The sequence below is a fragment of the Macaca nemestrina genome, chromosome 12 (assembly GCF_043159975.1).
Source record: "Macaca nemestrina isolate mMacNem1 chromosome 12, mMacNem.hap1, whole genome shotgun sequence".
Lineage (NCBI taxonomy): Eukaryota > Metazoa > Chordata > Mammalia > Primates > Cercopithecidae > Macaca > Macaca nemestrina.
The window spans coordinates 132,040,186-132,058,704 of NC_092136.1; the positions used below are offsets into that span (position 1 = coordinate 132,040,186).

The following is an 18,519-nucleotide window of genomic DNA, read 5'->3' on the forward strand; positions in this document are numbered from 1 at the left end:
ACCACACTGCTTTCTTACAGCCAAGTGATGATTATTTTCTACAAAGAGAGCTCTAGACCCTTGCATTCAAAAGATGTTGGCAACTGGTCATTACCTATGGACCCCGCCTTGATTAGGAAACACAAAACTGGTCGGGACCCAGTACAACTTTTAACACACGAAGAAGAGCAGGCTGGTGGTCTGAAAGCTCCTTTCAGCAGAGAGATGTGCAGAATTTACTAAATGAGAGAAGCTGAGGCCCCTAGAAAACAGGCTTACCGAGGAGAAAGTTCCAGCAGCTTGCCAGAGGCATGCTCTCAAAATGTGAGAGGCAGCATCTCAACTCTTCGCCTAACTATGTGCAAGGTGACACTTGGGGAGATGGGAGCAGGACAAGGCAGGAGCCCTGCTGGATGGCTGTGGATTTAAGCTGGCCCCGACCCCTGGGTCCATCACTCATTCCCATAAATCACACTTAGGCTTCTCCCTGGAACAGCAATCATTACAGCCCCTCCCACCTCCTTGTGTTCTATGGAACCTAAAGTTTCTGAATCCGAACAGAATCCTTTCACTGCTAAGACTCGCACTTTGCATAATCCTCATGTTTGCAGGCCAACTAAATGTAAATATATGCAAATGTACTGGCAAGTTGGGCTGGCCCTCAGGCCTTCCAAAGAGACCTTTCCTGCTGCAAAAGTTGAGCATTGCCTGCTTAGAGGGAGAAGGATTAAGGAGCTGGTAGAAGAAGAGAGGGGACAACAGATAACTTTAGAAAGTAACCTTCCTATAAATAAGCAAGTCACAGCTAGAAAGCCAAGCTCTGCTAAGGTAGCACTGGGACGCCTGTCGTCCACAGTAGCTGGGCCTGGGGAGCATTTACTCACTAGAGACAGAAAATCACTGCAAGGCAATAGTTTCTGAGGCAAAGGTGAGCATCTTCTAAATTGTATGAGGCCCAGAAATTGTTTTCCCCTTCCTAAAGTTAGAGAAGTCTATAAAACCGCTCTTGGTACAGCCACAATAGGTACTTTGTTGCTGACGTTTCACCTAGAAACCTCAGAAGAACCTGCTCACACTGGCAGAGTTGCCCTGCCAGCGTTCCACAGACTTCCACAGCGAGAAATGGGAGGTGAAAGAGCGAGGTAGGATGCCTATCCTGGAGCCTAGGCATCGAAAACACACGGGAAACCCACAACAATGAGCACATCGTCTCTCGCGAAAGGCAATGTGCAGTGTGGGTGGGACTGCAAACAGCAGCGTGCGGCTTGGTAGGACGGAAGCAAGAATTAGGAAGCCCGGGATGAGCACAAAAGGAGAGTCTTCACGTCTCCTAAATCAAGAATTTACTTAGAGCCGAGGGAGAAAGGATTGGTCATTAACATCAGCCGCACACTGCAGTTGCCCACGCCTATAAAATATGGGAGTTGTAGTTCATTTGTTCACCCACACATATGCCTAAATCAATTTGTTTTAGTTCTCTCCAACCAAATATTGTCGTTTCTTTTATCATGAAATACTTATTGATTACTCATTACATGCCAGACACATTCAATAAGCATTTTTGAGCATCTAATCTATGTGCGTTCTCTCCCTTAGGGATAAACATTTCTGTTCATATAGAGGGAAAGACTGTTCCCATCCTCAGAGTGCACACATTTTGGTGGTGAAGACAGTGTAATGTGTAACGCGGTAGTTACAGCACGGTGTGATAGAGCCATACCCAGGGGTTTGGGAATTAGGAAGGCCTGAGCTCAAATGACCTTCAGGTATTTAGCAGAGAGAGCCCTGAACTGAGCAGGCAGAAGTAGGGAGCTGCAGGGTGCACTGAAGGGCAGGGAGAGGGTGGGGATCGCCCCGGCCATGCCGTGACATGATCATCAGGGCACACTGCACCTCCTGGGAAGGCCCTGAATAGGACAACTTCTGCCTGGCATAAGCATCATGTGTTGTGGATGTTCTCGTCAGAAGCAAGCTCTCAATGAAAGGATTGTTCCATTATCCCTTGGTCTCTCCCGCGGAGCAGGTGGCATGTACACACATCAGGGGCCCACACCTGCAAATCTAGGCAGCAGGCATCACCCGGACAGGATCTGGTGGAGAAGCTGTGTGAGGCCTCTATCCCAGAGGCACCAAGGCTCACCTTACTCAGGAAACTGGGGGCCCGTCATGATGGTAAAGTGGCTTTGTATTTGCCATGCCACCACCTCCCGAACACGTATGTTCCTTAAGGACCTCAATGCTGGTTAGAATCCATTCCAGTTCAGCTTGAGGAAAGGCACTGAGAGGCCCTTCCATGCACACCTCCACCTGCTCTCCTTGCCCAGAGCTGCCACGTTCACCTCTTAAGGCAGGTGCAAGAGATCCCAGGTCAGGCCTGTCCTGTTTGAGATGCTCCCAGCACCTGCCTGGCACTTTTTCAAAGTGAGTTTCCTTTGAACATTGCCTGGACGCCTGCTGATTGCCCCTGGTCTCTCTCAGAGCTATCCTTGGGCGTCTTTTTAATGGCCTGGCCTTAATTGCATTTTCCTGTATGCACTGTGGCAGTCAGCATGCAGTTTAATAAAACATTTTCAAACTGCTGGGCCCATTCTTCCCTTCCCACCTACATCTTATGCGGTAGAAGATTTTAAGCCTTATTTTGAAGGTGATTGATTTGGTGTGTTTTGCACTTGCTTTCCCGCTGTGGGGACATTTTGCCTCTATGTGTGATACATTTTTTTAAAGGAACTTTGATTTTCCTGTCCCCTCACTTTCCACTCTGCTGTTGCAGAACCAAGGACTGGGAAGCTTTACTCCTCAAGTAGCTATTTTTCCTTCTCCGATTCTGTGATTAGTTGTTGGTACTTTGGATTAGCCGTGGCCCGTGCCCGGGGGTGTCTTTCAGCGCTCGCATCGGCAGGGTGCCTGAAAGGAGGTGATGGAGATGTCTGCACCACAGCTGCAGACTTTTTTTCTTTTGAAACTAGAGAATAGGCTTATATTTAATTGTATATTATTTTGTCTTATTGTGGATGTGATTACAGACAAGGGAAATACATTGCCAATGAAGAGATTCCACTGGGTATGCAGTAGTGGCCCCTGAAAGACGCACTCTTGGGAAGGTCTCCACATTTTCTATTTCCTAGCATAAGGAATATCGATGCTGGGATGGAAGGCTCTTAAGGAAAGCAAAACCTTTGATGAAAGCTTTGATGATGTCTTGCTGATATTATTTCTCTTTTGTTTCAAAGTTATCTGCTTCATCTCTTCATTCTCTCTCAATGAGTACAATTGTGTGTGTGTTTTTTTTTCAGAAGTACATCCTGAACATGAGATTATAAAATTATGACAATATTAAAATTAGTTACGAGAAGAATATTTTAAAATAGCAAGAATGTTATAAGATATTGAGGACAGAGGTATCACACATAAACACACACACACACACACATGTTCACAAGTATTCCAAAGGAGGCACGGTTATTCCAGTGTTATCCACAAAATCTAACATAATTTATCAAAACATACATCGCCAATGTTTTTATGTGATAAAATCATATTAAGATAAGTGAAGGGACAGTTCTAAAACTTGCGGAACCACCCTGGCATGATATTTGTCGTGCAATCTCAGAGGCATTTTCAGGAATTAACCTAGCAGCAGAAAACAAATAATTTCAAGAAACTATAGAGGGTTGCACCTTAATGCACAACCTCATGAAGAAGGTGGGGCAGGCTTTCTTCCCCACAGTTGACAGATGAAGATTCTGAAACATAGCAAGGTTGAGTAACTCATTTCAGGTCACAGAGCAAGTGGTCGAACCAGGAGTTAAAGTTTACATACCTTCCTCCTAGAAGAAGCTCAGTGAGACTCTTTTCCATACGTATGAATTAAGGCTTTAGCTACCATTAGTATTGCCTTTTCTGTTGAATAGACCTCAAAATTAGAGCACTTGGAAAACACAAGCCCAACCCTCGGCGGCCAGCAATGTGATTAGTTCTCAGTAGTGGTGTGGAAAGGAAGGAGGGTGGGAGAGGGTAAGAGGCAGACACCTGGCCTGCTCCTGCTGTGCCCCACGTGGGACTATTTTGAAAAGCTCATTTCTACCCTGTCTCTACTGAAAACACAAAACTTGGCCAGGTGTGGTGGCATGAGCCTGTAATCCCAGCTTCTCAGGAGGCTGAGGCATGAGAATCACTTGAACGCAGGAGGCAGAGGTTGCATTGAGCAGAGACCATGCCACTGCACTCCAGCCTGGGTGACAGCGTTAGACTCCATCTCAAAAGAAGGAAAGCTCGCTCCTGCTGTTGCCTCTTGCTGAAGGAGCTCAGGCAGAGTGGTAGGAGAGCAGAGACCCTCTCTGGGGAGTGTGCCATTTGCCCAGAGAACCGCAGGGTGTCCTGGAACAAAGTGCAGATTGGGCTTGCGCCGCAAAGGCTGCACGCAGAGCCTCAGTGAGGCTGGCTCTACCTTTGGTTTTCCTACCTCCAACCAGGGAGGCAACCTCAGAACACCAAGTCACTGGCGAGGCTCCTCTGTCTCTTCATTCTTTCTCTTGACTCTCTACCTTCCTCCGTTCCCTTTGTTTTCATTCACATCCTCCATTTGCACCTCTGTGGCTCTTTGCAGGCATCTTCAAGTTCTTCTTCCATCTTTTTCCCTGATCACCTTTTACTTTCCCAGGTCTCCCAGGCAGGTGCCCTGCCCCTCCAGCCCTCCACTTACCTGGGCTCCTCAGACTCTTATTAAGGGGAACATCTAGTGTCAAACTCCTATGCCTCTCGCATTCAGCAAGCTCGGTTTGGTCCGTGTTAGACAGCCATGTGCCTAGAAGTGTGCGTGTTTTGCTAATTGTAAATTACATGTAAAATCTATATCCTCAATCAAAAAATTGACTGCAAACTTTGTGTCTGAAAGAGACAAAACTTTTCGTCCTCGAGCAACCTGTACCTTGGAAATGACAAACACTCCTCATGGTCGTCTGATCCCAGATCACTGACGGGATTTTAGAAAACACGCTAAGTTCTATTTAAATGTATTGCTTGGCATTTCTGGGACACAGAGGAATCTCTTCTGCCAACCCATAAATTCATTTAACATCTGTGCTTTCCCCTGAAAAATCATAATAACTAAAATAACCAATAACAATTCTATAATTAATTATTATTTCCATTAAAAGATAGGGCTTTTTTTTTTTTCTACCCTGTCTCTACTAAAAATACAAAAATAGCTGGGTGTGGTGGTAGGCACCACCACAATTTAGGTGGCATTCTGGGAGCAGTATTTCTACAGCTCTGTTAGTCACCCTTCATCCGTCAGTCAGAGGGAACTCCTTCTCTGCTTTTAACTACCAAAAACCCAGTAATAAAACTCCGACTCCCAGGGGACGCATGGCTCACTTACCTGCGAATTTTAGATTACCCAGGGAGCTGTTATGTTGTGTCTGAGGGGAAATAATCTATCTGAACAGAAATTAAGAAAAAATTAAAAAGAAAAAAAGAAGATGAGAAGAAAGAAGAATTGAAAGAGAGGGTACAAATATCTATTACAACAATATCATCTTCTAAAGCTGTTTATGATAAAAAGAGGATTTGGTAGCTTGTATTCCAGCTATATTAAATTAAATCAAATCCAAGATCCCTTTCCCAGACACACACAGGCCTGAAAACATCAATCCTATCACAACAAACTAGCCCCTGGGAAAAGGAATCCTCCTGGCAGTGTGCCACGCACCCTTATAAACTGTTAACCGTGGTAAGGAACCAATCCAAGAGACATATTAATAATGACACGAAGAGACACGTTTATTGTTGATTGTTGAGATGGTGGCAGATTTATTGCCAGCTTGCCAGGAGGGAGGGCTTGGCCCAGCAATGGTGCAATTAAAAACAAATTGAATACAGGGACAAAGAATCAATAATCTAACAGAGCAACTTTTAGTTTGCAAAATACAAATATAAATTAATTGACCTGAACACAGTTGCTAACTGGTCATTAATGTCTGCTTACTGGCCAATCAGAGCACATAATCCATCCCATTAAATTGATTGCAGCAGGCTGGGTCCCTGAACTTCAGCTCTGCCTGCCAGGGCAACCATCAGGGCACCTTGTTTAGGGGTGATTTTCAACACCACTAAAGCAAACGGACTGTGTTAGAAATTTTCCCCAGAAGCCCTAAATTAAGGAATTCTTTTTAAGGTTTCACTAAGAACTTCTTTATTCAACAGGCATGTTTTCAGTGCTACAGTATACAGCAATCCGTCCCAAGGGAAGGGACTTGAAGGGAATAAATCCATGTTGGACGTGGCTTTTCATGGTGTGGCTGCCAATACCCACTAAGCCGCCCTTTGAGATGCTTATTCATTCCTAAGAACAATTGACATTTTCCGTCAATCTTTCATAAAATCTTAAAAGCATATTCATGACATTTTGCTATTATTTGTATGGATTAATAACTTGGCTTTTCAGTCATACTGGTCAAAACTCAAGTTATCAACAGACACTTGTGACTAATGGCTACCATGTTGAAGAGTGTAAATACAGAGCATTTCCATCATCACAGAAAGGTCTATTGGACAGTGCAGCTTTCTGTAGGATCTGGATATCCAGGGAGAAGAACATTAAAGGCAGATGAATTCTATGAGAAACGAAGAAGAATGCAAGACCCTGGGCAACGGGGATTGCACAAGTACAAACTTGACTAGGTTGTGTGTAGGATGTAAACGTGGATAAATAATAAATAAGAGTGGAAAGGGTGGAAGGGGGGTGAAGGATAAAAGAATACAAACTGGGCTCAGTCTATACTGCTCAGGGGATGGGTGCGCCAAAATCTCACAAATCACCACTAAACAACTTACTCCTGTAACCAAATACCACCCGTTCCCCCAAAGCCTATGGAAACAAAAAAAATTAAAAAAGAAAGAAACATTCCTCCTACAAAAAAGTAAAAAAAGAAATAAAGAAGAGAAGAAATAAGAGTGGAAAAGTAGGTTTGGCCCTGGATTGCTCAGCACTTGGAAAGACGATCTAAGAGGTTTTGACTTGACTTCATTGTCAATGGGGAGCCATTAAAATACAAGTGGGGTAAGTGACATGATCAGCGTGTGCATCAGAAATACTTAGACAACACTGTTAAAATGAATAATAGGGAGGGAGAGACGAGGATTAGGTATCAATTAGGATGTGACAGGCAAAAGTCAGTAGAGAGTAAGATTCCACACTTTGAAGGTAGTGGTTGTGGGAACAGAAAGGGAGAGAATGACGTTATTGGACATGACATCTGCTTTGATAGGGAAGCAAAAGAGAAAAAGAGTCAAAGCTGAAGCCAAGGTTTTACACACAATGGTGTTTCCATGAATAGAAATGTGAATTACAAGAAGAGGAACAGGTTTTGGAGAAAAGAAGATAAGTTGTGGGTGGAACAGTTAAGATTTCTGAGGGATACCCAAGTTGAGGAACTAAGAAGATAATCATACATTACAGAATGGAATTAGCAAAGAACTAAAAACTGGAAATTTACATTTAGGAGCCAATGATATAGAGCTGATATTAACTCCAAGAAAAAACGTTATAATTACTAAGATAAGATAAACAAAACAGAAGGAGAGAAAAAAGATTAAGGAGGACAGATCCTGACTCCACAGAGATTAGACTACAACGCCTCAAGCAGAGGCAACCTGTCAAAGAAAGCATGTGTATTGTAAATGACCCCGCGTGGTCGTCTGACCTACTTATTTAAAAGCTATGGAATTGAAAGGAAGTTAAACTAGAAGCTGAGTGGAGAATTCCATTGTCAACGGAAGTGAGTTTAAAATAAAGCCTTGTACTTATCAGCGGTGCCCTTAGCTTCTCTGAGCCTTAGTTTTCTCATTCAAAAAAATAGGAACATGAATCCCGCCCTCTGGGGTTAATTGGAAAATAGAATCAGATAATGTTTATGACTGCCACCCCACTTAGTTAACCCTTGAACAATATAGGGGCTGGGGTGATGACCACCACACAGCTGAAAATCTGCATATAACTTTTGACTCCCTCCAAATTTAACTACTAAGAGCCTACTGTTCACCAGAAGCCTTACTGATAATAGGAAACAGTTGATTAATGCATATTTCATATATATATATTATATACTGCATTCTTATAATAAAGTAAGCTGGAAAAGGAAAATTAGACTAAGTAAATTATAAGGAAGAGAAAATACATTTACTGTTCATTAAGTGGAAGTGGATCATCATAAAGGTCTTCATCCTCATTGTCTTAACGGTGAGTAGGCTGAGGAGGAGGAGGAGGAGGAGGGGTAGGTCTTGCAGTCTCAGGAGTGGCAGGGATGGAAGAAAATTCACGTATAAGTGGACCTGCATGGTTCAGACTCATATGGTTCAAGGGTCAACGGTACTCAATGGATGATAACCATTGTTTATAATTACTAAAAACGATTATTGACTGTTTTCCTTGTGATTATTTTGCTTCACTTGTATTGCTCTTCAATTTCTATCCCTACAGAGGAGAATTTTAGTGAACGAACAAGGACTTTTTTGAGAAGCCAGAATAAGAATAGGGACAACAGTTACTATTGTCAAGGCATTGTGTTTGAGGGTAAAACTTGTTAACTAGGAGCTCAAAACCAGGTTCGGGAATGCAAGTGAGACTCTCCAAATCTGTGTACACCTGCGATGTGTAGAAAGACATCACTATTCGGAATTCACAGTTTACTTGGATGCCAAACAGATGACTGACTGATCTCCTGGGTGGTGAGGCTTGAAACCTTATGTAAGATCCTGACTATATGAGGGTCATGGTGGATACTAATCTATCGGGAGAGTTTATGAACATTTACCAATTTGTCCTTCTTCTGAGGTGTGATTGCTCCCCTCCTCACAGCAGCAGGAATGTGAGGGAAAAGATCTATTTACTGGAGCTATTGGCAGACAGGCATCTTAGGAAATAAGCTGAGATCACCATGCAAATTGAGCAGAACATAACAGGCATTTCATTTTCCCTCCATCTCCATATCAGTGATGATTTTCAGAACAGGCATTATGACTGTTCCGTTTGTTTAATTCTATTGCAAACAAGGCAGATGACAGCTCCAGGCCTTGACACTTCTCTCTCTCTCTCTCTTTTTTAAGGTGGAGTCTCACTCTGTCGCCCAGGCTGGAGTGCAGTGGTGTGATCTTGGCTCACTGCAACCTCCGCCTCCCTGCTTCAGCCTCCCCAGTAGCTGGGACTACAGGTGCATGCCACCGGGCCCAGCTAATTTTTTCTGGCTACTATAAAAATCATCGTCAAACCAGGTGCCAGGACTGGCAGCCTTTTCTTGGATCATGTCAATGCGTCTCTCTGCCTTTTTCCCAGCCAGGCCTCTGAAGTGGAAGTGCTGCCTCTTGCGGGTCCACCCCGCTTTGTTCTGACGGTGTGTTCATCCAGTGCTGCCTCTTGGGGGTCCACCAGGGTTTTGTTCTGACGGTGTGTTCATCCAGTGCTGCCTCTTGGGGGTCCACCCGCGCTTTGTTCTGACGGTGTGTTCATCCAGTGCTGCCTCTCACAGGGTCCACCCGCGCTTTGTTCTGACGGTGTGTTCATCCAGTGCTGCCTGTCACAGGGTCTGCCTCGCTTTGTTGTGACGGTGTGTTCATCCAGTGCTGCCTATCACAGGGTCTGCCTCGCTTTGTTGTGACAGTGTGTTCATCCAGTGCTGCCTCTTGGGGGTCCACCAGGGTTTTGTTCTGGCGGTGTGTTCATCCAGAGTCACATTTGGTTTTGGTCTCACTCACCTTAGAAAATACCGACTTCCTCCTATTTTTATAATTCATGGACTATAAGTGTCCGAGGAGAAATTGAGTGTGTCCTTCCCCCTCTCCTCTCCTAGACAGAGGCTCAGCCTACATATTTGATGGGTGGTGGGATGGAATTCCAGAGGCCATGGAGAAAATAGCCATAAAATCTATAAAAACTGTGTGAAGTGTGTGTGTGAGTACAGAAGAAACAGACAAAACCCATGAAAGCTGTGTGTACATAAGAGTGTGTGTAGGTGCGAGTGCATATGTCTGTGCGTGTGTGTGTTACGCGGTGCCTGTGTGTGTCTTAGTTGCGATGCAGAGCAGAACAAAGCCCCATATTTATCCTCACAACAATGGGCGAAAAGGCCTGATACAAGGAGAAATCTTTTTTTTTCTTTTTTTACAAACTGTGTTGTGAACTGTGTTGTCACCAACTACACACAATGTCATGAAAGGTCACAACCTAGGAGACTCAGTGAAGGTCAACATGAGGTGTCAGATTCAGGCAATATCTGAGAAACACAGTAGTCTGAGAGCCGGGATAGGACCACTGCATGGTGGGGTGAGTGTGGCCTTGCTCTAACCCTGAGGGCAGGGGGCGGGGCAGGTGCACAAGGCGGTGTGGGGACCCCCTCCCAGTGAAAGGAGACTTGAGATCCCTTCCTTTATGTGCTATAGAGGGTGTTCTTGACAGTAACTTCGTTCTTGATTCCTTCTATGTTGCAGCTGTCTTCTTAGTTACCTAACCCTTCCATAAACCCTGTGTATATATACACATATACATATATACATCTCAAACACCGAACATACACATGTGTATATCCAAGCATATATATGTGTATCTTTATATACACACACACATATATATATATGCTTGATGTTTGACGATTTCTCCATCTATCAGGTCTCTTCTCCCATTGTGAGAAGAAATATGTTGTTTGTTCTGCTCTGCTTAGGAACTAAGACACATAGAGATACCACGTACCCACTCACACTCACTCACAAACGCCCTCACACACACACACACTCTTACACACACACACAGCTCTCATGTCTGTTTCTTCTGCAGTAACAGGCACACACTCACACAGTTTTTGTTTGTTTGTTTTTGTTTTTGTTTTTGTTTTGAGACGGAGTGTGGCTGTCGCCCAGGCTGGAGTGCAGTGGCCGGATCTCAGCTCACTGCAAGCTCCGCCCTCCAGGTTCCCGCCATTCTCCTGCCTCAGCCTCTGGAGTAGCTGGGACTACAGGCGCCGCCACGCCCGGCTAATTTTTTCTATTTTTAGTAGAGACGGGGTTTCACCGTGTTAGCCAGGATGGTCTCAATGTCCTGACCTTGTGATCCGCCTGCCTTGGCCTCCCTAAGCGCTGGGATTACAGGTGTGAGCCACTGCGCCCAGCCACTCACACAGTTTTTATAGGTTTTATGGCTATTTCCTCTGTGGCCTCTGGAATTCCACCCCACCGTCCATTAAATATGTGTCCGCTTGACGTGGGTTGTGGAGGTTACAAATGTCAAAGAAGAACTGGGAAGCAAATGGCATCTTTCTCTTCCACCTTCTCTAACCAAAAACTTGAACAACAAGGTTTACAGTCACCCCAACTAGCAGTGTTAGCAAGGGACCCTAAATCCTAAAGCCTCTGGAGAAAAATACAAATAAGAAATAGTAAGAACAATGACAGAAGACTGCGATTACTTTCATACCAACCTAATAATTCTCCCATCGGCAGGTGAAAGTAGGAGAGACACAGAGTGCAGAGACTCCTGGTTGCACACAAATTCTCAGATAAATTACACTGAAAAATCGTAACAGAATAACTAGAAAGGACTTTCATACCACCAGTTCAACCTTTCCATTGCAAAGTCAAGGAAATGACGCTCAGTAAAGTCCTTAACCTAATTTTGGCTGTGCGCTTTATCTGCACAAATACACAGAATTTGCAGCTTAGAGACCCCTTCTCAGAATCTTATTTCCCATTGACATACACACACACACACACAAAAACACACATGCACACACAATCACACATGGGATTAAAGTATGCATATGTGCACATAAAGAAATTACTCTGAATTCTACTCTTCACCCCATGATAAGAAACCGGGAGAGGAATGTCTTGGAGACGCAGGCCTGCGCTGTTAGGAGCCGAGCGCAGTCTGAGGAGTGAGCGTTCTGCTGGCCGGTCCTGTTGTTTTCCACTCTTCTACCCTGCCTTTGTGAAGAGTAAATGTGATTACAATTTTAAATAGAGGTTGAATACATCAAATTTATTTCAGGTTAACTGCCTGCTTTTCTTTAAGTCTATGAGCACACATGTTCGTTTAAACGTTTGGGTAATATTTAGGAAAAGAGGAGAAAATCGCCTAAAAAAAGAGATTGCTTACAAAGAAAGAGTTGAAAATAGGTAAATCCCTGGCAAAATTGTGACCTATGGTCCTGTCTCCCTGGGCCTGCTGCAACCGCTCCTTGGTGCAATCCCAGGATCCACCTGCTGCCCCCAACCCAGAATTGTCTCCTCAGGGCCCACCCTTTTCTGGAGCACCTCTGAAGGTTGACATTTTTCTCACCTAAGAACAAGTGCCTGTCTACGTACTCAACTCTGAGTCACTGGTGTGTTGAACACTCTGCTGGCTACAGAGTGAGTACACCTGGCCTTGGGTGTTGCTTTGACACTTCCTCGCTAGTGTTAACTTGGATAAATCACTTCCAAGTCTCTGAATCTCACTTTCTGGTCTTGGAAAGGTTTGCTTTTTATTCTGTCATCTTGGGCTTTTGGGAAGCATAATCAAAAGAGATAATGCATGTAAAGTGGCTTGTTAACTATTTGTATTTTGATACCTTTTTTTTCATGAGAAAAGCTTAACCTCCACGAATAAGTCTAGTGAAAGGGATTTAAAGCATGTGGCAGCCGCATCAGCGTTGGATAAGGTGTTAATCTTTCTAAGCCTCCGTTTCCTTATTTGTAAACATGACTAGGGTGTATATTTTGTAGAGTGGATAGATGTAAGGAACGGCTGAGATAACGTTTATACTTAGCACGCCCAATGCTGAGGTTGGTTGGTGATTAGCAATATCTAGGACTGGCAGGACTGGGAACCCATTTTCTTTACATGCGAAACTCAACTTCAGATACCAACCAAATCACCTGAACTGACACCAGGCTAAGAGATGCAGTCTTTTGTTTACATAGAAATTGCATAAGCTTGCTGTGGAGCCTCCTATGTAAGAATTTAATAAAATTCATCATTTCTAGCCCTCTGCATAAAATTGGGCTTAGCAAGAGGAGTTCATTCCATAAAAGGAAGTACCCTGTAGTGAAGAGATTTCCAAACAAGGCAGGAGAGTAGGTAGAGGACACCAACATCCAAGAAGCAACCATAGACAGGTCGTCTTACTCCATCTATCTCCAACAACAACGACAATGACATACCACTGGCACACACAGATCTCTGCGTTCTTTCAGAATGCTGAAGAGCTCATGACAGTTAGAATGACAATGAGATTCAGGATCTGCAGAGGGGCCAGGGTTTCCAGTATTTAGATAGGATAAAGTGGTAACATTTAAAATGCACATCCCTCGAGGGATGAGCTACTAGAAAATTAATTATCCTCTCTTTGCCCCCTCACAGCCTCTCTACATCATTCATTGTAGCTTTGGTGTCCCATTCCCACCACTAATTTTCTTTCTTGAGCTTTGTCCTCAACTTCTGTTGCTACAGTGCAATGCAATGCAATATCAGTAGAAGGAAATATGACAAACACACACATACACACACACACACAAAGAGAGAGAGAGAGAGAAAGAGAGAGAAATCCTGAAAATGTTCCATGATCTAGAGCAAAGAACTAACTTTGGATGTCGTTGGCCTTGGAGGGACTGCAGTATGCTGAAAAGACACTACTCTCAAAGTCCTGTGGCCATGGTTCAAGACCCACCTCTGCTACTTACTCACTGGGGACTCCGTCAGGCTCAACCTCCATGAGCTGCAGTTACCTAATTTGCAAATGGAGATAACAGTCACTGCATTACAGTCTCCCAGGGTTTGTTGTGTGGGTCAAAGGTGACAAAAACTGTGCCATCTCTGTAAAGTACTAGACAAATGTAGGGAATTTGTGTTATCCTTTCAGAACAATCTCTCAGTTTGTCACATTGAGGACCCTCTCACCTCCAGGGACCTTTTCCCCATGACTGTCCTCTCCGAGTCATCTGGACATATTTTGACTCCCCTGCCACCCATATCTGTGGGAAGAAGCTTTATGATCACTGTGTTCCTATGCCACTCCAGTAGCCATATCAATCTGCTTCTGCTCATTGTACAAACATTTGCCGAGTGCCTACCATGCCTCAGATGGTGTGCTAAGTGCTAGGTTGGATATAAATAAATTATGATTCTTACTGTTCTCTAAGAATAGTTAACCTCGGAACATTTACCTACTCTCCAGCCAGGAAATTCATGCTGAATCTCAAATATACCCTTTCTGGTGTTAGGTTACACCTGTTCCCTAGTTCTGCAACATCTATGTAATGTTTGTGTGTTGTTTATCCCCAGACCTCGTAAGCCCAAAGCTGTTCTTTCCAGGAGGCATAGGATCGTATCTCCCCAATCACTAGCATTTCTCCAAACTAAAAAATCTGGGTGATATCATTTTAATTCTTCCTCTTTCCAGGTATGAGGATGAATGCTCTCAGTTTCCTGTGGACAGTGCCTCTCAGGCACATCTGGCTCTTTGCAGGTAGGCCATGGTCACCCTGGCTGCACTGCTTAGCGGGGATGGGAGTCACTCCTGCCTGTGCTTGTGCCTCCAGCTTCTCCCGCTTTCTCCTGATCTGCAGGGCTGCCAGGCTGATTTTCCCCCCAACTAATCCGACCCCACAGCGGTGCCTCCCCCTTGCTCCAGATTTCCTCCACACTGAGGTATGCAGCCTAGATCACATTATCACATGCTCACACAGTGCCTGCGCTGATCCCCTCAGTGGCTGAGATGTACCTCGGGTATCAGTGACACGATTTTAATGAACGCAGCTTCTGTTCTCAATGAGAAGGATTTGGAAATTAGTTCCATCAGATATGTGGCAAAGGCCACCTTCTACAACAGGAAAGGGCAGGCAGGGAGGTTGGTGGCAGAGTATCTCTCAGGCACTCCCATGGCAGGAGGGAAAAAGCTGGGTCCCGTAGGTGTGCACTCCCTTCTGCTGATGGCATCTGGTTGGCAGAAGGAATGAGATACCCACCTTCTCAAATGGACAGAAGATGCATAAACACCTTTTTGTTTTTATAAACAGACAAGTGGCAGCTCGGAAATTTTTCTGTTTTTCTCATTGCAAAATCAATACCCATCAGCAGTTTGAAATTAAAGGTGAGATTAGGCCTCAGTTTTATGCATGCCTTATTGTCTTCCAAAAGCTTTCTACTCAGTCAGATAAATTTTCTTTAAGAGGATTAGGAAACTTTCATTATCTTTATCTAACCTGAACTAACACTATGTCTGAAAAATTAATCTATAGACTGGACAAAAGCTGATGGCTGCTGGGAGAATAACTCTGGGGCTTCTTTCTAATTGAGTAGTAGGGTCTCTACATCCACCCTCTGGTAATTCAACTGCCTTCCAAAGAAAGAGCAAGTCACTGCATCACTAAGCAAGGGGAAAGAATTCAGCTTTCTGACCGCCTTCACTGCAGCCACTCAGTAAAGCTACAAACCAGCCTGCCAAGGATCCCAAGAGAATGTCCTCCTCGAGAGATCTTCCCAAAGAGAAGCTTCTCCCCAAGAGAATGTCATCCCCAAGAGAATGTCATCATCAAGAGAAACTCTTCCCCAAGAGAAGATCCTCCCCAAGGAAATGTCCTCCCCAAAGGAATGTCATCCCCAAAAGAAGATCTTCCCCAAGAGAAGCTCTTCCCCAAGAGAAGCTCCTCCCCAAGAGAAGGTCCTCCCCAAGAGAACATCATCCCCAAGAGAAGCTCCTCCCCAAGAGAAGGTCCTCCCCAAGAGAAGCTTCTCCCCAAGAGAAGCTCTTCCCCAAGAGAAGCTCCTCCCCAAGAGAAGCTCTTCCCCAAGAGAAGCTCCTCCCCAAAAAGAAGGTCCTCCCCAAGAGAACATCCTCCCCAAGAGAAGCTCTTCCCCAAGAGAAGCTCCTCCCCAAGAGAAGCTCTTCCCCAAGAGAAGGTCCTCCACAAGAGAACATCCTCCCCAAGAGCAGGTCCTCCCCAAGAGAAGGTCCTCCCCAAGAGAAGATCCTTCCCAAGTGAAGCTCCTCCCCAAGAGAAGCTCCTCCCCAAAAGAAGGTCCTCCCCGAGAGAAGGTCCTCCCCAAGAGAAGATCCTCCCCAAGAGAAGGTCCTCCCCAAGAGATCGTCATCCCCAAGAAAAGCTCCTCCCCAAGAGATCATCATCCCCAAGAGAAGCTCCTCCCCAAGAGAAGGTCCTCGCCAAGAGAACATCATCCCCAAGAGAAGCTCTTCCCCAAGAGAAGCTCCTCCCCAAGAGAAGCTCCTCCCCAAGAGAAGCTCTTCCCCAAGAGAAGCTCCTCCCCAAAAGAACATCCTCCCCTCCCACCCCCACCCATCCTGACTTCCTCTGGACTTACCCAGACCACCTCAGAGGGCTGCAGCCAGAGAGTCAATTGGCCTGGAATGTGGAGACTGAGGAGCTGACCTCTGGAATAGATGCCATGCTGTCCTCAGACTTTTTCTGACCTGAAGCTTGGAGGTCCACAGGGACACCTCATAGGCTGCCACGTCCCACCCAAGGGATCGCTTAGCATGTGTTATGGAGAACATCCTTTTCTGTCGCTGGGCCCCCAGCCCATTATGTTGTGCATTGACTTCGATGTGCTTACATCATCTGTCTTAGTTCTTGAAAAGGGATAGGCTTGCTCGGTTTGAGTCTGTTTCTCTACAGTGCCTGACAGTTCTTTTTTATTTCAGTGCCACATTTCCTGAATTTGAAGATAACTTTGCTGTCAAGGCCACAGAGGTGGCACTGAGGTGTCACTTCCGATGCTGAGAATGTCAGCTCCTCTGGAACCAAGCCCAGGTGCAGGCAGGTGGGGTAGTGAGAGCTCACAGTCTCTTGTTTTCTACACCCTCAGAAACTTTCAACAGATAGCCCAGCTCATCTCCGATGACTGATCTCACCAAGTGCCTCTGTCGTCCTCTGAGGAGAAGTATCAGATGTGACAGTTGTCTTGATCTCCAGATGGCAGGCAGTCTTGTCGCTCCAGAGCCGTGGGTGGACGTGTATGGAGAGTGGAAACCCGCAGCGTCTGTAGACGTCTGTCGGATGGCAGGCGTGTGTGAACGCCTGAAAGCACGCGACGAGGGGAGCAGGGCTTGGAGGCTGGGCAGGAGCAAAGCTTCAGGCAGCATGGCAGAGCCAGGGACTGCTGGGGAACAGCAGTGGCAGCAGACAGCTCTCTGGCCCCACACATGCCGTTACAAATGGCTACAGAGGCAGGCCTGGCTGCTTGCGCCAAAAGGAAAGAATGGGCAACCTGAATGGTACAAGTGACTGAAGCATGAATAGACAGCCCCCATGCAACCTCTCTCTAGGATACCGATTGAAATGAGCAACATCACGGTCTTTTTTTTTTTTTTTAAACCAGAGATGAGGAATCTATCTTAGCTAAGCAAGGATGCCATACACGTTTCACAAACTAAAAAAAAAAAAAAAAATCTGTTGAATCTATGACAGATGGGATCTGATAAAAAGGCAGATGCTAAAGACTAAATCACACATAGGGACCCTTTCCGAGAGCTCACTGTGTTTCCTCAAGATATCTGCAAAGGAGGCTCTGAAAGAAGTCCACCTGAACCTTTCATTTGGTGGAGGAAGGATGTGTCACTGGGTGACGGAACTAATGTGCTTAGAACTTCATTCCTGCCATGAGCCAACACCTGACAGAAATTGCTTTACATGGTGATGATAGTTGGGGTCAAGTTCAAAATAAGTTCACTTGGATTGCTGCCTTGCTTTAAAATGGTTCTCAAATTCTCGGAACTGCTATCTGCATGTGTTTTTAATTCTCAATATTTAATATCTGAGAATCTGACATTTCTTCAGCCCCATTTTTGAGGTGTAATATGAAATTTAAATTAAAAGCTATTTTAAAATGCACAGGTGATGCCATTCTTGGGCCATCCTGGTTCACATTTTTAAAGGAGAGTGGAAGAAGTTGCTAAGTCTTCCTTCCTCCTTCCCCCTTTTTAAAATTGTCTGAATTTATTACCAACATTGACCTGCAGCTATCATTCTGACTAACATCCCTCTTGGATGTGGCTCCATCGTCAGGCTATGAGAGAGGGTTTAAACACAGCAGCCTTGCCAGGGAGGATCTGCCCAAACAGCACTCAGAGACCCCTCCAGGGCATGCGTGACCAGCAACTGTGCAAAAGCAGTCACGTCACAGGGTTTCTCATCAGCATTATCAGTCTTTTATTATGACATAAGCCTATAAGAGAATTAAAAGGCACTGAGAGTAGTACCGTATTTATCTATGTTTGAACGTATCTCAGCCCAGCTCCAGAGTGCTAAGTAACTTACGAGAGCTCAACCAGTGCATGTTACACAACTTACTGATGAGAACAGAAGGGCTAAAGATAACAGTTACAAACTCTGAGAAGATATTCAGCACTTAGTTAAGTACCCATTCGATGGGAAAAATTCCAAGACATATACTCAAACTCTGGATCCAATAGAGGAAGATGACTTCTGTGTCTTCACACACAAGTAGAAGAAACACCAACATGGTTCTTCCCTTCCATCACTGATGGGAATGGCAAC

At 44.9% G+C, this 18,519-nt stretch overlaps 1 protein-coding gene across 13 annotated transcripts in view; it reads right to left on the reverse strand.

Annotated features, from left to right (window-relative positions):
* LOC105476165 (opioid binding protein/cell adhesion molecule like) overlaps positions 1-18,519 on the reverse strand; it is a 1,438,816-nt gene that overhangs the window by 230,604 nt on the left and 1,189,693 nt on the right. The window lies entirely within an intron of this gene.